Source organism: Rhipicephalus sanguineus, chromosome 1 (genome assembly GCF_013339695.2).
Source record: "Rhipicephalus sanguineus isolate Rsan-2018 chromosome 1, BIME_Rsan_1.4, whole genome shotgun sequence".
Lineage (NCBI taxonomy): Eukaryota > Metazoa > Arthropoda > Arachnida > Ixodida > Ixodidae > Rhipicephalus > Rhipicephalus sanguineus.
In genome coordinates this window covers 329,008,797-329,028,884 of record NC_051176.1, presented here as the reverse complement: position 1 = coordinate 329,028,884, position 20,088 = coordinate 329,008,797, and the positions used below count along the sequence as shown (strand labels likewise).

The 20,088-nt window shown below is 46.8% G+C and overlaps 1 long non-coding RNA gene across 1 annotated transcript; it reads left to right on the top strand.

Moving 5' to 3' along the window:
• Positions 1–2,869: 2,869 nt before the first annotated feature.
• On the top strand, positions 2,870–18,146 carry LOC119379530 (uncharacterized). The gene is made up of 4 exons (XR_005181231.2): positions 2,870–2,947; positions 3,008–3,046; positions 17,732–17,942; positions 18,032–18,146. It is a non-coding gene; the product is annotated as an uncharacterized LOC119379530 (long non-coding RNA).
• Positions 18,147–20,088: the final 1,942 nt, after the last annotated feature.

The window sequence follows — 20,088 nt, the reverse complement described above, 5'->3', positions numbered from 1 at the left end:
TCAAAGGCAGATACAGGACCAACCAAGTGCAGTAAAGAATGTTTGCGAAGTAAAATGCAGGATTCATGCACACGTGAACCAAAGCATTTTGAGCATGTAGCTGATATCAGTCTGTCCATTTATTACGCAATGTTAACACCGGCAGAATTATTCTTGCATGTGCATTCGAAATACCGGCCGGAAACGTACGCTGCAAGTGCATAATGTGTTCTTCGGATGCCGCTTCTCACGTTTGATTTTTACTGTCCAAAGAAACCTCGTATCTGTTGCCGATGCCGCTTCTATCCACGTGCAGCAAAGACGCGTGTATCAGAAGCATCTACCAATTAGAGCACTTCACGGGCCCGGCCCGGGCCGGCCGGAAAAATCGGCCCGTGCAATGCTCTAGTTCTTGCATTTCGCCCCCATCAAATTGCGGCCGCCGTGGCGGCGGGAATCGCACCCACGTCCTAGGACTTAACAGTGAAACAGGTTAACCGCTGAGCTACCACCGCAGACAAAGCAACATTTCGATGCATGTACACACCGTATTTTCCGTCCGATCGCCCGCTACAAAGCGCACGGCATCATTAATAATCATCATCAACGACTAATATCCTCTAGCGGGGCCGGGTCGGGCCTGATCATGAACAAGCGCGCCCTGGATTAGTTTAGTAATGAACGCCCGGGCCGGGCTTAGAACGACGGACCCGGGCCGGGCTCGGGCTGGGTCCGGTCAAGTACGCCCGGGCTTGGAACCACGGGCCGGGCTCGGGCTGGGTTCGGTCATGTTAGAGTCACTGGAAAATCAGAGTACCGCAAAGGTAGGATGCACGCGGGCAACATTGGGTGGCGGCGGCCATGTTCCTTCCAGACCGTCCCGCGCGTTGCTAGCGTGTGTTGAGAAGTGACCGATCTTTTAGCCTCAGTGCCGTGTTACGCTCGGCAGAACGGCATTATGTGTGTGTGTTTCTACAAGAGGATATTAGAAGTGATTTCGAGTCATCGACAGGTATGAATCGACTGCGCAGTTAGCGGTGTAACTAATGAAACGTACGGCGAATGTTGCCATGTGCTCGCGAACTCTCTTCACGGCTTCATCGGTCTCTTTTCGTGTCACGCCCGGGCGTGTTCGCTAGGTCCGGATCTGTAAACGTAGTTGCATTAGCGCAGTGACATCGTGCGAGATGCCATTTACTTCGACATTTGGTGAATCTTGACTGCGCTAGCTTTGCAGTCGGTGTTCAGGTTCACTGCATTCGAGAACGTTATGGAACAACGTCGAGAACATTCAACATTGCGTCCTTCGACTGATCGCTGACGCATACCTTGTTTGCGCACCGTGCTTGCTGTTCAACTGGTTGATATGTGTAATAGAAGTTGTGTGTGTACGGTAATTGGAAGTTGTGCGCGACGTCTTGATTCGGAACGCCAGCAGCCGTACGCACGGGCGAATCGGCGTGTGGTAGGTAAGGTGCATCTTATCTTACGATACGTAGAAACTAGGCCATCAAAAATGATTGACATCACTACTTGTTTCATTTCCTCTTTCTTGTCTCCTTAATATTCCCAACGTTGCAATAAATTTGCGAATATTTTGCTGTGCACATATGTTCCGACAAACAGTTCTTTTTTTGGCGTTGCCAGCGCGTAAACAGCTGAGGTTTGGTTTCTGGACTGCTGCACTTTTTTTTTTCATAATGCACTCTTATTAAAACTTCCTCGGCACGGTGCTTTATGTTCTTTTGATCAGAAATAGCACATCCAGGAATTTTTAAAGCGCATGCTACTGCAACACAGTATGTGTATAGACCTAGGGCTCGCATGAAATCGACTCTCTCACTGCGTGGGATCTGCTTTTTTTTTTTTTTTTTTTTTGCTGTGACCATTTCTCACCAACTATACAGTATTTTAAGGGTACGTTCGGTGCAATGCAGCCTTAGCAGCATTTTTTGCAACAAATTTAAAAATACGCTTGATAACATTGCCTTATACCAAGTTTATCAACAGAGTTCTACGCTTCTGTTTTGTGCAGTGCCAAAGATCATGCCACAATTGCCTTCAATGTATGACAGTAAACCGTTATTACTTTAATAAATCTTCGATTTCGCTCACGTGCGTGACATGCTTATAACTCGGATAGCATGCGTAATCTGTTCAACAGATCGAGATATAAACAGCCGAGCAAATAGAAAGGTATGTAGTTTTCAATATCGCTGACCATAGCGAACCGAAAAGGTGAAGTATCCTGTCGCATAAGATCTTTTCCAGCAAAGTTAGTGTAGTTCACTCAGGAAGGAGTGTTATTCGAGGGGGGCGAATTCGTTCAGTCCAACTATGCAACCACGTAGAACGGCGCTCTTTTGACATTAATTTTTCCCACACGTACGGCAAACGAGATTCCCAGAGTAGCTCACCAGTAACGTTCGATTGATGGTGAGCTACTCTCTTCTGGCATCTGCATGCAGTGGCGTAGCCAGAGGATGGCACACCGGGCCCGTGCCCCCCCCCCCCCCCCCCCCCCCCGAAAAAAATGTCTGCTGACGCCCCTGTCTGCATGACGCTTTTAAAAAAGCGACGAAGTGCTTCTTGGGACCGTAGTACTGCTAAATGTCCGGCCACGCTCTGCATTGAACGCGCCTGCACCCAAAGCGCTTGGAAGGGATATGGCGGCGAGAGGTCACGTGATGCGAGTAAGCCAATCGCGTCGGCGGCGGCGCGCGGAAAACAGATACGATGCTCTGAAATTTTTCCAGTGACTCTAGCGCGAGTAATCTTGGGACGTCTGGGGACTTCTGCGCTTCGAGTGTACATTTTCGCTCGTCCCTAGTGCCTTCGGCGCGTGCTTCGGCGCACCGACCACGGCCAACACCTCACGGGACGGCACACGGCGCGATGGCATACGCCGATGGCCTCAAACGGTTTCGTGAGGTGAAGTTTGTTTAGGGGCAGTTGCTGGTTGTACAGCGTGAGTATAGTAACGCGGTCGAGGTGAGTGCCGTGCTATTTCTCATTATTTCGTTTGCAGTGTTGGCATATTGGAGGCGCATCCACCTACGTTGCGATGGTTAGTATGATTGTTTATGTCATTATGGTGGTGGAACAGAGTTGCGACTGACTTTCAAGAGGAGTGTTTGTTGACAAAGCTTGAAGTGTCATTTTAATTATTCTGTTTATGGTGAACGCGGCGGTCGCATTTTGATGGAGATGAAGGCGCATGTTGAGAACACCAGCTCGTCGAAATATCGGGCGCTCACCACTACGGCGTGCTTCATAACAATATCGTGTTTTTGTCGCGTAAAACCCCAGAAATGATTTTATACCGATGCCAGTGGTCATAGCATAGACGTCATTCTCGCCTAATGTCAACATGGTCAGGATTGTGTCCTTGCCAGCTGCCTTCTATTTGCAGCTGGGTGGAATTATTCCATCTCAGAGATTGAGCGCCTGGCTCATGTTTGGAGTGTAGAAAAATTTTGTTCTCATTTGTGTGGCAGACCGTTCAACATGCTTTCTGGCAACAAAACAGGAAACTAGGCGAGTTAATATGGATCTATGATATACAAGAAGCACAAACTGTAGACAAATACAGTGGAGAAAAACACAACATAAACATCTCTGTCTCTCTTCAAACATCCTCCTGGTCACCTTGGGCATTAGGATTTACGACTTCATGACGAATGCTCATACACAGTCTGCAAGTCTGGCCGCTTGCGTTGATGTGCCGACTGCCTTTCTTGGTATTCCGTAGACCTACCAAAAACTGCAATGAGTGTTACCAATTTGTGTGCCTGCCATATCTGAACTCGTCGACATTGCTGCAGAACAGTGCCATGACCTAACCCTGTGGAAGATTATCGACCACTTCAACTCAGCGACTTCCGCTTTCTCCCCATGTCTCTTTGTCTCTGTGATCGCACCTTGCTTCGTCTCAGTTTACTGCCCGACAGTTCTGCTTCTTGCTTAATTCTGGCACACTTTCGTTCAACTATTCTCTCTCGGCTTCAATATTTGCCAACAGCAGGACACCTCAGAGTTTTGTGCACCTACGATCATGCACATCTTCAGTTCTACTGGTCAGAAGTAAGGTGGCAAATTGGGCTAGTTAGAACGTACTCGCCATGTTCAGCGCAAAAAAAGGAACACGAAAACACAAGGAAGTGCACGACACAAGTGCTGTCTAACAACTGAAATTTTAATGGAAGGAACGTATCATATATAAGCACTGGTCAAGCATATACCCGTTGGTGCATCATTACATGACCTTGCACAACCTTTGTTATTGCCGAAAAAAAGTCAACGCTCCCATTTTCTGGCCATCTTCAGTCTTTGAATGAACCAAAAGCCAATTCATAGTGTGGCCCCCAACTTGCATGGCCCATTTCTAATGTCTGCCTCAGGAAACAGATGGATCGCCATTGCCACCGACTATGTGATGTGGTTGCCATTCTTTGTTCACTTGCAACTAGCGGCGTGGGCGATGTAGCAGACTTCCTGCTCCACATCATCATCCTACAACATGGGGCGTCACACCTGAAGACCAGCACCTTGTTGTGTCCTGCAGTAAAACACTTTGACCCGAAAGTTGATGGGCAGTGTCGTCACTGTAGGGAAGTCTCCGATAAATCCTTCCCACCTCTATAACCCATGTCATAGAAGCATGGGAGGCAGCCCTACTCATTTAAGGCGGAAAGTGGGGCTAGTTGGTAACGTGAATAATAGGACATGTTTACTAGCGAAAAAAAGACGTGGACGAGAAGAAGGAATACAGGACAACGCTAGAATACAGGACTCTGAAGAAGGAATACAGGACACTAGCGTTGCCCGGTATTCCTTCTTCTCGTCCACGTCTTTTTTTCACTAGTAAACATGTCCTATTAGCCCTACTCAATTACTCGGGGCAAAGGGATCTTGTGCAACAAGTGTGGGTGGCAGCCTTGTTCAGCAGGGTTCCGAAATAAGGACTCCCAATATGTAAAGGGCCATTTTGGGCCTGGAAACTGTCCCTGTATTGCAGGGGTCTCACGATCACCTCAGCTAGGGGGCCGCAGTCAGGCAATTTAGTGCCGCAAGGGCTGGGACAGAAGAAAAAAAGAACAAGGGGGTAGGGGGGTAGGAGGAGGCGTGAACAAGATGTAAGCTAACGCTGCCATTTGAAAGGCATTTGTCATATCTCATATATGGGTCATTTCTGAAGTTGATTTTACGTAAAAATTCAAGAAAACCGATCTCCAGAATGATTAAAATCTGGAGATTCTGAAATACAGTAAAACCTCATTAATTCGAACTCGGTTATTTCGAAATACCGCTCAATTCAAAGGATTTCTGCGGTCCCATATTTTGCAATGTAAACTTGAGTGGATAATTAAAGCGGCAGTCAGTACCAGCCCGGTTAATTCGAAAACATTGGGTGCCATGTGCCCATTCCCGATCCTGGTTTCGCCGCAAATACGTGGAAACGATGGCCCTAAGGAGCCACAAGGCAATGCAATGTAGCAATACTAATGACTGACAGGTGAAGCACACCAGCCACGCTGCTGCCAACGCAAGAAAAAAACAAAAACAACTGTATCGTGGTCGACTAAAAAGTGCGCCTGTGGAAAAGAAGACGTGCTTCACTGCATCACAGCGGTGACACGCAGGCAGCATAACACATGCTTCGGGCAACGTCAGCGCGTCATGATTTACCCATTCTTTCAGGGAAAATAAAGAATTAATAAAGGACGGTCTGAGGGCATTCGTGGTCTATGCGAACCCCCGAATGGCGGTTGCTCCAGCAATTTGTGCGCTTTCACTACTGGCGGAGTACTTGCCTGCAACGCCTACTTCGAAAAATCGGTTCGAAAACTTCAATGATCATGTTTTCCACCCAGAACACATCGCGAATTCCACCACACTGGTCATTATTAAATTCTTTATTTTACAAGGAAGAATGGGCAAATGGTTGCATCATGACGCGCTGACGCTGCGAGCCGCAGCTTACATTCTAAACAGACAGGGCGTGCAAACACGGACACAAGAAAGAAGTCAGGACGCCACAAACACCGACTAACAACTGAAGAGATGCACAACGGCTGAAAAGAAAGAAGGCATGGAAACTTATCTGCGCAATGTTGTGCGTCTCTTCAGTTGTTAGTCGGCGTTTGTTGTGTCCTGACTTCTTTCTTGTGTCCGTGTTTGCACGCCCTGTCTTTTTAGAATGAATACGTACCAACTAGCTCAGCTCTCTGTTATTCTAAGCAACTGACATGCTGCCCGCGTGTCACCACTGTGTTGCAGTGAAGCACGTCTTTGTTCCCGCAGGCGCGCATTTCGGTTGACCACGAGACCGTTCTTTTTTCTTCTTTTTTTGTGTAAGTAGCAGCGAGGCCCGCCGTTTCCCCGGTGTGGCGGCAAAATTAGGACCCCGGGTATTGTTGCGCATCTGTTTTCCAAACGCCGCTAGCAACCATGCATTGCGGAGTAGCTGACGCTCGGGCCAATTTTTGTATTTCTCGATGCCGCCGCTGCAGCTCACTCAATTAAGGAGAACTTTTTGTTGGGCAAGTTGGTGAACGTTCATAATGATTTTTAAGGCGCAAAGCAGGAACGTCCCGTGACCTTTCTTGTGTTTGTCCTGCTTTGCGCCTTAAAAATCATTATGATCACTCAATTAACACTAGTCATCGACAGCCAATGTTTATCGCCGGCCTTCGACACGCCAGACATGTTTATCAGCGACGCGGTAGGCATGTCGCCTGCAAAAATGGAGTGCGACTTCACCGCATAGCTGTGGTTGCTAGCCGGACCTATGCGCTACTCTGCTACCTAAAGGTAGCATATACAGTGACTCTAGCGCCGCCGATGTACGAGCGCACGTGGGTTACAGCGTCGTCTGCGCTTTGTTAGCTCGTCATTTTTGCGACTGTTCTTGACCAGGCTTAGCGTCTTGTACGAAGACACGTGCATGATGTACGAAGCGTAACGAGGGCGAACAGATTCACAGTGCGGTATGCCGACTTGCTTTGCGCCGGGCTGCAAGAGCGGCTACCGCAACGACGACTCCGCTTCACGACACTTCTTCGGACCTCCAAAAGACCCTACGCCATTCAAGCTTCGGATCGCAAAGATAGAAAGCTTACTGCGAAATGCAAGATCTGTGACGTTCATTTTGAGAGTAACGACATTGTAAAGCACTATCGTCGTGTCGTTGCGGGACAAGAAGTTTTGATCCCAGTGGAAAGTCGGAACGCGCGCCCGGTGCCGTGCCGCGCTTGTTCCCAGCACTTCCACCCCACATTTCAAAGCCAAAATGTTCGGGGTTTAGGCGCAAATCCCCCCCAAAACGCATGGCGTCCCGCGAAAGCCCAGTGCCCAGTTTTGAGGAGCCGCCAGAAATAGAACAGCAAAACGAAAGGCAGGTGATTACCTATGTTGCGGAACGTCGGCCTTCTATTCGTAGCGCCATCAGAAAGACGGATCCATGAGACTGCCACGAAATGCCTTTAATGGCGACAATCGAACACGAAAAAAGTACATGATGATAGTGGTGCACGGACTTCTTGGCGCTAGCTGCGGAGACAGCAGCCCACTATCAATTCCTCTTCTTTGTCGTCTGCTGATCTCCGACAACCTATATACGCTACCAAGACTGAGAGTTGCATCACACTGACATTCGATCAGTTGTCAGATGTCGCTATGCCTTCAAAGCAGTGGATTTTCGAGAGATTTTACGACGAGGTATCGAACAAGATGTGCGGAATATTTTGCACTCGCAGGCTCGGGAACGGGCTGCTCAGCGCAAAAATTTGGCACGGTACACATAGAAAAGACGACAAGCGCTGGTCCTCGTCTTTTCTATGTGTACCGTGTAAAATTTGTTGCGCTGAGCAGTTTAATAATTTAATACCAACTAGCCCAATCCCACACTTTGCTTCGGGAACGGAGACTTACTTGTGCAAAAGATAATTGTACTTGGCGAGCAGTTTAACTGCGTAGTGAACGGCTATAGCACGAAACGCAAACGGCTGTCGTACAGTGTAAGAAGTGCTGCGGGCATGGAATATCTGCTCGGTGAAGTTGGAAAACTGAAGTTGAATACTGACGACTCTTCTAGCGACAGAGTACGCGCGAATAACTGCTCGGTGCTCACATCACGGCCGATCTGTTTGAATTGTTTAAGGCACCGTAGAAGGATGCGACGTAGAAAGATGAGACACCGAAAATACAACTATCCGCTGAAAAAATTGCTCAGAGGCGACATCTATTCGACGTAATCGCACACTGAGATTTCATTTACCGAGTTCTCGTAAAATTTTCCGATTTTGGGTCAGTATCTCTTTAACCGTCGCGAAAACGTGTCTTGTAAACATTGCAAAGCATTGGTGATGTTTTTCGAGAAAGTTTTTTTTGAATAAATTGTAGACAACGTGAGTACTGTTTTTCTAGAACGTTTTTCTATCTCGAGTAAGTACGCTTCTTTGTACACTATAAAGACTTTTACAAAGGTGTTGGGTTGTTCTCGGTCTAGATAAGACGGCAGCGGCTAAAATTGTGGTGGTAGTTATAAAAATTACGCTGAAAACCCTCATTGGCTTAGAAACTCCTATGCTTGGAAGTTAAGCGCAATGTAGACAGCTCAAATATTGTCACAGGGTCATGACATCGATGAAGGCAGCAGTCAGCAGGTCCGAGATGAAACTCTTCATTTGGCCGAACTTGTGGCCAGGAAACTGAAAGTCAAACTACAGCAGTACACTGATAGCGGTGAACAGAGCGTCGACCGTCGATCAACTGACAAGCGGTCAAGCGCGTCGGCTTTTATACAGGCGCTATCGAACTTTCCAGCGATATCGCTGTTGGCGGCGTTATCTCTCGACAAAGCTGGAATATTGACGTGCGGCGCGCTATCTTACCAAAACGATCTACTACAATCGCGAAGCTTCTCGAACACTGCTTCGCGGACAGCGTCGAGCGTTGATAACCGTCCTTGCTGGTCGAACCCGAATACATGGCGGCAAGTGTGGAGCACTCTTTTTTCTGCCTGTTGGCGTCGCGGGTTATTCATCATTTAAGCCGAGATGTACGAACACTGTGCTGCTTTCAAATTAATAGTTATAACCTTGCATTGTGCAATAGCTTAGTGTGGTTTCTTCCACAAACATGTCATCAGAACCTCATATAGAATAGCTTATCAAGACTAGCTAAAAGCACTTGTGTTAGATGGTTATGGCATACTTTGCTGAAAATGTGAAATTTTTATGTAGATTAGTTGGGAATACAAAAAAAGCCAAAGTGCTGCACGTAATGTGGGGAACCACATTACATAGAAGTCTTCAGTGCATTTTAATGCTAAAAGAAATTCATGTTATATACCGTGCCCTTTACAGAGCACTAACATTTGATAATTCAGTGAAAGCACGATTATTAGTTCACTTATTCATAACAAAATAAAATACAACATGCAGGTTTCAGAGGCACGAATACAAGGGTGAGAATCAGCATTGCATGTAGCGTTAGAAATACAAAAACTGTCTTCAAGATATCCAACCCTGCTGGGACTTTCTTGTATCAGGCGATGTTCACGAGTTCTCCCACTTGACCTTTTAACGTATGTATTTCACAAGCAAGCATCGGCACAAGTCCAATGAACTTCACTTTTGCGCCCCCCTTGCTTGACAAAAAGAAGGAAGAAAAAAAAATGGCAAGAGATAAAGTGAAATGAACAACAGTATAGTGCCTGAGAAAAAGTAGTGCAAACAGAGGAAAGAACTAGCACTAAGCACTGGTGTTGCTCCCTGTCTCCCTCTGGGCTCCTTCAAGTTGTGCACGTGCACTTGTACAAGCTTTAAAGTTTTATAATGTGAGGCCCACATAAACTGAACACAGGTACCGTATTTATTCGAATATAGGTCGACCTTTTTTTCCCAAAAATGTTGCCCATAATCAGCTATCGACCTATATTCGTGACCAAAGAATCTCGACCTATATTCGCGATCAAAGCGACCAAAAGCACCGCACCTATGCCGTTCAACTGCCGCGCCTGCTGTTCTTCAAACAGTTCCTGCTACATACGCACATTATATACCATAAAATCTGGTATAAAAACCGTACCCGTTCGCCTTTTCCGACTAAGTAACTAAGAAAAAAAAAGTTATTTGTGCAATAGCTGCACACCGCCTTTTCAAAGCCCCCGCGAAATGCAGCCGCTCCGCCATGTTTGCGCTGGAACCCGTGATTTCCCTAGGTAGGCCGTGAAGTCCCTAGCCCCCTAGCCGGGAACTCCTTCACCCTTCTATGCGGGGGCCGCCTCCACTCTGGCTAGTCTCCGTGACGCCAACCCAGGGATAGAGCTAGATTCTCTCGAGCTCCATGATCTAGTCGACTTACTCACGCCGGACCTCCCGGCCCACTGTGTGAGATATGACCTGTCCCGCCACAGTCCTAACTGGAAGTTAATCACTGCCAGTTTTCTGGACGCCAAGCGCGCTACATTCATGTACCGCATGGCAAGAGGGTGCCTGCCCATAACATTCAGGCCCTTCACAAAAATCCCTACCAGAGGAAAGTGTCCGTTTTGTGGCATAGTAGAGAGGATTTGGTTCACATCTTCTCTCAGTGTGCACTCCCAGCAGCCCTCCTTCAAAGCTAGCTTGTATGGCCACCCCGGAGTTCCATTCGAAACCGTTCGGTTCTTGAATCCCCTGCCTGCGCAGGCGGTTAACCAGTACGTGCTTCTTCTCGTCGAGTGCTCTTACCAAGTTTGGGTGGCACGGTGCGCTGCCGTTTTCGATGGGAGGCGGCCGGGTCTTCATGAAGTACTTGCAAAAGTGCGGAAGGAGATCTGGTTTGTCCTCCACCGGGAACGGCAGCGCCTGGGCGTGAAGAAGTTTCTCGAGACCTGGCACCGTCCGGCAGTGATCTTTAGTGAGTCAGGAGGGCAGATCACCATCACCTTTTAATGATGGCTCCTTTTAAGGTACACCGAACTGGCCTAGCGTGCCGGTCACTTGTGTTTGCGGAACCAACAGCCCGAGCCGGTCTGGGTGCATGCGACATCCGTTGCTACACCGCGGTGATGACGGTCGAGGTCTCCGCTGTTGCTTACCCGTGCTTTGCATGCGCCCGGGTAATCCAGTCGCCTTGTTGGGCTCCACCCACGAGGTCCATGTCGGTCGTTTCCGTTCTGTGCTCGGTGACTCTGTTCGCCGCGACGGACGGCGGCCCCCTTGTCCGGGTAGGACACCGCTGGCTTTCGACCACGCGGTACTTCCTGGGTACGTCTAGTTTGGGTGCGGCGACCAAGGTTGCCGCGCCAAACGGTAGCCCCAATGCGGTCGCAGTTCAGCGCCCGACGATTGGACTCGTCGAGCCGAACTGTGGCCCCCCCGTCCGGGTAGGACCCCGCCGGCTTCCAGCCGCGCGGTATTTCCTGGGTACGTCTGTTTTGTGTGTGGCGACTGAAGTTGCCACACCAAACTGTAGCCCCATGGCCGAGTCTCTCTGGCGTGGGGCCGTGAGACTGGCTACGTCTGTTTGGCGCTTTGCGCCGAGCGGTAGCCCCCTTGTCCGGGCAGGGACCGTCTTTCCGAAACAAATCTTCCCCTCCTCAACCCGGGGGGGAGGTCGTGCCGGGATAGACGTATGGATGATGATGGGTTGATGAGTATCGTAGAACTCTGGGACAAAGTGCCTCCGGGCACCGCGTCTCCTCCCATCTGACAACGGCACAGCTGACTTCAAGCGTCAAGTGATACTTTTTGCCGAGAATTCCAGCAATTGTGCCGCTCAGCGTGAGTTCGACGTAAAAGTTGATTAGGGGTTGGCGGAAGCAGCGGGACCGACTGTTCGCGTGCAATGGATGGCGTCGTGCTTTTCGCGGCCCAGCAACTGGCAGGCATGACGCTCTTGAAAAAGAACTGAGGCTCCGGGCGTCAAGGAGGCCCTGCAGAAGGCCAACAGACCTGGTCGTCATACCGCTAGGTATGACGTCCCGGCTACATTAAGGACCGGGTGGCGAAGAGTTACAAAGAGTGGCTTGAAGGAGGATGCTGCAATGACACCGACGGGACGCCGCGAGAAGGGCTTCCCTCAATGAAGTTGCGACGTGGGTGAAGGACGTGCGGAAATGATCGTGACTGGCTTTAAAAAGTGCTGCATTTGCAACGCAATCGATGGCAGCGACGTCATTTGGGATGCCTGCGAAGAATCCGACAACCTTCCTTGCACATCTGACGAACATGACACTCCCGGCAGCGACTAGGGCGCTAAGTTAATTGTAAATAAAGGTGTGCTATGTTTCAATTTTCCTGTTTCTAAAAAAAAAACATGGGTCGACCTATTTTCGAATATTTTTTTTTATTTCTCGTAGAGTGCTATAAGTAGGGGTCGACCTATATTCGTGCCCGACCTATTTTCGAATAAATACGGTATATCGAATTCCTGTGTGTGTAGAACAACTTTAATGCCCACAGAAAGTCCTATGGAAAAGTACAGCATTGTAATATTCAACAGTACACCTTGTGATAAGTTTGTGCAGTATTACCTTGTTCGACTGAGGCACAGCCTCGGAACAGGAAAATATGGATGCAGTTTTCACAAAGAAACAAGATGTTCATTAAGAAAAAAGAACAATGGGAAAAAGAATCGAGTGCACCCTGAATACAAACTAATGAAACAAATGAGGCACTGCGATTAAACAATGTTCCGTTACAATGTTCAGACAAAAGCACTTTTCAGCCAGTTTTATTGATGTGGATAGGGTGATGAGTCTACACACGTCACAGTCGGCAGCCTTTAGTCGTAGCAGGCAGACGGCCTCCGAGTTAAATAAAAAAGATCTGTCCATGCAGCTACGACGCTGGCTTTCGACTGGAACCCTTAGTGGTCCTATGGCACATGTCGAAAGCTGCTATGCTGTTCAAAGAAAAACTTAAATAATCAGAACGGAAAAATAAAAATGAACATTTATAAACAAGAGGACATTGTGCCTGAAATTTGCTCTAACACTGCTTTCTCGTCACTAATGTGCAGAAGTAGTGGTCTCCTTTCGATAATACTGCAAGGCATATAACGAGAACACGCAGACAGCTTTACACTTCCAACAAAATTTTTTTGGAAGTGTAGTTTTGTGTGTGCCTTGCTTGTGCTCCATCTTATATACACCACAATATCATTCAGAGATGCCACACCAACAAGCCTGTATGAAACAGTGATCTCTCCTGAGCAAATCGATGCCAATCACCATAACACTTGTCAACATCTTTGTTTCCTTACAAAGTAATTATGTAGAACAGTAAATATCGAACACTCAAATACTGTACACCTGACATGATGTTCTGGAGTTGCAAGTTGGATAAGATATTTAGTAACTGTTAAAACACTTGACAAGCTTATTAGCTTGTTGCTATAAGTCAAGGGTTGGCAACCTGCGGCCCCCGGCACAATGTCAGAACCACAACTCTCTCCTTGTCACTTCCTATCTCAAGGCCGACATGGCAGTTTTGTTATCAAATGGGATTGGACAGAAACATAAAAATCTCTTCCAGCTGGTATTGTACCCTGTCTTCACACTTAACCAGGCAACATCTTACGATTATTTATAATTCGCCTATTCTACTGACTGTAGTTAACGATTATGTGTGTATGCAGCTTGTGTTGTGTCCCGCAATACTTCAAAATGTCTCTGGTGATCTTAGAAAGAAATTGCCCGCCATAGTCACTTCAGAGCTTTCGTGTGTGTGTGTGTGAAAAACTCTTATTCGAAAAGCAGGGTCGCAAACACGCAGCCGCGGACCTTTAGCTAGCGGCCTAGCGTGAGGTCGACAGGCTGCTAGGTTCACTGAGCGTTTAGAAGTACCTACTTGTGCAAACAACTGTTCTCTTTGCTGAAAGCGAGCAAGTCCATTTGAGAATGAACAGCTGCAATTGACCATGAGGATCAGCTCCGCACAAGGAGTTAATGTGGGCATTTCTGCTCTCGTCACAACTTAGCGTTACGAGGCATCAAGTCAACGTGTTTAGCCTTTATTTTGTGCTTCACGAGGAATGAAGTTTTATGACTTTGCCAAATGGCACCCGCATCATTGTGTCACTTATTGTAATTAATAACGCTCAATTTATTCGGGTAAGATACACAGAATTGACTGGTCTCAAGCATTTTTTTTTCGTGGGGCACCCCATGCGGTCAACATGTGCTGAAACATAACCACGGAAGAAAAAGTCTATTTCAGAATTTAATCATTCTGGAGATCGGTATCAATATGTTTCTTGAATTTTTACGTCAAATCAACTTCAGAAATGACCCATATACGAGAAATGACTGCTTTTCGGTCTATTAATGCAATGCCCACTTGCATGTGCCTGAAGCTAAGCTGAACACAATGCAAAGTGTGCTGGCTATCAGGAATTATACATACACTCGCATGGCAACAGTTATTCTGTAATTAAAGTAAACTCTGAAATAACCTCACTGTGCAAGATATGTCATGCAATAAATACACTTATTCTTTATTACCGTTTCTCAGCAACACTCATTTCGCGGCAAATTTGGATATGGGCAACCTGTTCCAATGTTGATTGTGGGTTTACTCGTGAAGCTCATGCTTCAAAGCACTTCCTGGGTGACACTCCGACCTTAAGTTAATACGGATCTTTTAAGTGTGTCTCTATTCCCACAGAACTTTTGCCGAAAATAATTGGCGAGTATGGCCTTGCCTATGGGTCTTTGAAGTACATCTTCTGTTAAAAAGTGCTCGTAATTGTCTGTGGCCAGTATTTCAATGAAGGCTAAAATTTCAGGAAACGAATTTACATGCAGTGCATCACTTGTTACACCACTAAAACAAAATAATTTATGAGCTCGTGGCAATTTCTATTCAGGCCACATGGTTTTGAGAACACTGAAGAACTGATAGTTTTTGGTGCAAAGTTAAAAAAAGCAATTTGTACCATTCTTTTCCCTCTTAATAACATACTGCCATGAAACCAAGGCGAGTAAAAGTCCTTGAGTACTTTATCAATAAAAACTAAGTCAGTGTTTCAGATTAGCAAGCCTTTAATGTTGAAGTAAGGCCTGTATTCTGAAATGCCCCTTGCCTCAGCGAGGAGGCCATAACTGCTTCAGGACGCCTTGCCGTGTATTCTATAACGCTTCTTACCAAGGTTCCCTCACTGAGGCCTTCCTTGGTGCTCTCTTGAGTTAAGGTAGCACTAGGGCAACCTTCGTGCCTCCTTACCTCGCTCCTCGCACTAAAAGGGTGCTTCTCTGCAGTACTTTGTCAGTGACACTGTGTCCGATCTTTTTTTTTTTTTTTTCGATCGATTCCTTGTACTTCTGCACGAGCTCTCTAATTATATCCTTCCCATTGCCGATCAAAAATTGCTTGTCAGGCATGTTTTTTAATGTGCGGCTGAACAGTGGCCAAAATTTTTCATTAAGGTGGTGCAGCACGAAGAGGACAGGGTACACAGAGACGACGAAGATGGAACGCTTACTGCCAACTCATGCTTTGTACCTCAAAGGGTTAAACATTCTTTAGCGAGACCCATATTACACCTTTGAATGCGTACCACCCTGTGTTTGTGACATCATATACTACGTCCTACCTTCCCGTGCAGGCAGTCAAAAACAAATGGTGATCCTCCTGCACACAAATCATTATTGCAGTCACCGCTGTCGGGTTCCCAAAAGCTGTCGAAGCTCACTGCAGTGTCAAATGAAAAGAACCACATGTCCTGCATGGTTTCCTACTTGTCATTCGGGCTGGCTATCACAGGAAAATATTAGCAACTGTCTTAAAACAGGCGAAATTCAGTGAAAACAGCTCTCAATGGCACAAAATAAACTTCATACCAGTAAGCACACATGAAGTGAGAACAGCTAAGATGCAAGCGTTTATGACAAGAGAAATCAACAAGAAAGGAGACATGATGAGAAAAAAATTTCCACACTCCATTAACATTGGTCCTTGCCTTATTAACTGAAATGTCATGCTTCCTTGTTTAGAGGGTACAGGTATATGTGGCTTTGTTGGTAGGTGGGTAGCTGCAATTTGAAAACAACTACATTTTTCCATTTGTGTGAATGTAAAAAAAAATGCTGAAAGTACACAGTAAACCATTCATGTGTGTCACTTTGTGAACCATTAAAGCAGCATATGCGAAATCGGCAACAGACATGCAGGTACACTTTTGCGACAGAGCATCGCAAAAGCAAAGGTGAAGGGATGAAGCAACACAAGTCAAAGGTCACAGGTTCTCAGTCAAGAAACAAACCAAACAACACAAGTGACATTCCCATTTCTGTTGTTTTGATGTCAAGTACAAGAGCAACACATGAAAAAAAAAAACCAATTTCAGTATAACAAAGGAACAAGCATTTGCAGCTACAAATGTTGTTGGTTGTGTGCATCTGCTCTAGTCTGCAAATGGCAGTTGTAGGTAGAAGAAAGTGCAGTAGCAATTGAAGGGGTGCATTCGTGGAATGGTGAAAGTTACAGTGCTGGGCTGAACTGAACCAAATGAAGTATTCCATGCCTATAGAAGTGTGTCACCCATCTAGAAGTTAAATATACCATCTAATCTAATGATGGTGCATTTAACTTCACATTTTGCATTAAGCCAGTTATAAAGTCTCATGACCAAAGGAAAACTTGTCCTAAAAAGGTGCACCTTTACCAACCACCAACTGTAGAAACAAAGTTGCAGGTGCATTCACACCACTGATACACCCGTGCGACAACATGAATGAAAGCAGTCATGCTGCTTCTCAAAACATTTCGCTTCTCTTTATCTACTCACCATTAGACGTATCCTTGTCATTGTATGTCCAAATATTGAACACTAGCAATGTGATGTAACTAGCAGTTGCAATTATTTCTTATTACCACCTGGCGTCTAAGGATCCTGCTCGGCTCTTTTTTATAGAAGCATGGACACTTTCATTACTCTGAGTGCACGTGCCCTAGATATTTAGCATCATCTATATTAAAACTTAATCACATGCGCGGGCAGAATAGCTATTGCAAGTAATACCGGTGACACGCAGGCACTTTTGATCGCAGTCAAGGTTGACCCGGACCAGATAGCCTGATCGGGAGTGTCTAGCGTTACGTCTAGACGTAACGGTACGAGCCGTTGTTACGTCTAGACGTCCAGCGTGACAATACAAATACCTACCCAACCGACTGGCCCCAGTGGCGCAGCGGCTAGCGTGTCGTGCTCGGAACTGCGAGGGCGTTGGTTCGAACCTCGCTGCTGGTGCAATTTTTTTCTTTTTCTTTTTTGTCTCAGGTGTTGCTGAAGTCTGTTGCCAGAGAAGCGAACAGGGAAAAATCTAGGGACTTTAATCTGGACGTAACGATAGCGGTGACTACAGTTACGTCTGGACGTAACCCTAGCAACAGCCTCAAGCCTTGATCGCGATCATCAATCATTGCTGCTGCTCGGTCCAGGCTAATCCGGATCGAGTTTGACGCAGACATCAGTCAAATCGCGATCTGGGAGCCAGATATCGATGCGCAGATCGCTGATCGCAATTAAAAGTGACCGTGTAGGTACACCTGATCCGGATCGAGCCCAATCCCGATCGGTTGTGATCGCGATCAATTGCCCGCGATCAGCAAAGTGCTTTCGTTCATGCCAATTTCCAAAAACGCACAATATTCTCAGCTACACTGATAATGGCAAAGAAAACGCATCTCGAGGCGTTCGACGGCACGGAGGCACGCACCGAGACATCATGCTGCAAATTCCACGCTTCTGCCTTTTACAGGCTTACCTGGCTTCGCTCCTGGTGCTGCAGCCATCGCTGCAAGCTTCGCCGTGTTCCACGCGAGCATGGCGGTTTCCGCCCCGCAATCGTGGTTACCAGCTTCCTGACTTCCAGCACGGAAAGAAATCAAGCTCTGATGCAAGCATCGTCGCCCCAACTATCTGCGCATGGCCTTTTTCTACGATGACGTCACTACCAGCACAGGACTTAAGTGGGTGGCGCTGCAACAGCTTCTTCAGTGGGCACGGAGGCACGCACCGAGACAGCATGCTGCAAATTCTACGCTTCTGCCTTTTACAGGCTTACCTGGCTTCGCTCCTGGTGCTGCAGCCATCGCTGCAAGCTTCGCCGTGTTCCACGCGAGCATGGCGGTTTCCGCCCCGCAATCGTGGTTACCAGCTTCCTGACTTCCAGCGCGGAAAGAAATCAAGCTCTGATGCAAGCATCGTCGCCCCAACTATCTGCGCATGGCCTTTTTCTACGATGACGTCACTACCAGCACAGGACTTAAGTGGGTGGCGCTGCAACAGCTTCTTCAGTGGGCACGGAGGCACGCACCGAGACAGCATGCTGCAAATTCCACGCTTCTGCCTTTTACAGGTGTGTAAGCCATGCTCCCTGTATGCTAAGAAAAGTGATAACCGGTGTTTGGTTCTGCTTCCGTGCCCGGAAGTGCTTGCCGACATTGCATGCGCTTGTTTTTCTATGGTTTTCCTGTTACTTCTTTCTGGTGATATTGAAGCTAATCCGGGCCCTGACAGGCGTACTAAGGCCTTGCTCGATATGGATTCATTGCCTGATGATCCCTCTGAAAAGATGACAGTCATATTTAACCTCATTAAGGACCTTCATGCCCAGTCAACTCAGTCAGCCAAAGTGCAGAACACGTTAGCAACCGACGTGAAAGAAATAAGGACGAGCCAAAAGAAAATCGAAGCTCAAATTACAACGATACAGGAGAGGCTTGATGAATTAGAGGCAAAAACTAATTCTATCGAGCACTTAGAGCAGGCTGTTGATAGCGTGGAGGCGTCGGTGAGGTCGTTTGATAACCACCTTGAGAACTTGGAATCTCGCCTAAATGAACAGGAGGACCGTTCCCGGCGCAATAACTTAATCTTTCGAGGTATTCCAGACTCTCAAGAATCGTGGCAACAATCTGAATCCAAGATAAAGTCCATTCTAACAAGTACGCTTGATGTGCTACCAGACAACGCTATCGAGCGCGCTCACCGGTTAGGGTCGTATGCACCAACTAAATGTCGGCCTATAATTGTTAAGTTTTCGGACTTCAAATCTAAAGAAAAAGTGCTTACTGCGAGGGCAGATCTTAAAGAGAAACATATAAGTGTGACCGAAGATTTCTGTGAATCTACACGTGATGTGAGACGAAAACTATTCGAATTTGCTAGAAATCAACCTGGCGTAAACACATATCAAGTGCGGTACAAAAGGTTGATCATGAATAAGAAGCAGTACATCTACGACTCGATAAACCAATGTGTAAAAGAAGTCGAGTCATTGCAAGCACCCAGAGCTACGGCTGGCAATACAAAACATTTTTCGCAGCACGCATCTGGTACCCGGCAGTCCAAACGTTCGGTGAAATAGGAACGCGACAGGGTCAGCAAACGTGAACTGCTCAATACATCCTTTCTTTTTACTAACATTAGAAGCATTATCAACAAACGCGCTTCATTGGATTCAGCAGTTGATACATGCGAACCGGATATAATCGCATTGACAGAAACATGGCTTCAACCGGCAATCGGAGACCATGAATTATTTGCCAACTCACGCGATTTTTCTATTTACCGCTGTGACCGCGTTAATCGTTCGGGTGGGGGCGTGCTTTTGGCGATAAATAAAAAGTTTCCTTCCGATTGCATTCAAACTGCATCCAGTTTGGAGATTGTATGGGCAGTCGTAACACTAGCCTATCAAAAGATAATTTTGGGGGTTTGTTATCGGCCCCCAAGCTTTACTACAACGTTTGTGTGTGATTTGCACGATGCAATTAATAGCGTTTTTTCCCGTTACACCACACTGCCAATTTTCCTACTTGGTGATTTCAATATGCCTAATCTCTTATGGAAAAATGTACCCGTCACAGTGTACCCAAACTCATCTATGGCGCAAGACTTCTTAGAGTTGTGCAGTACATTTTCTCTCACACAGTTGATTAAAGAACCAACAAGGATAACACCCTCTGTTTCAAATACACTTGATCTTATATTGACTACGCGACCCGATCTTGTTTCTGAAGTAACATGCCTGCCAGGAATAAGTGATCATAGCCTACTCTCGTTTAAAGTCTGCCTTGAGCAACCTAAGATGGTTAAAACGATCAAGACATT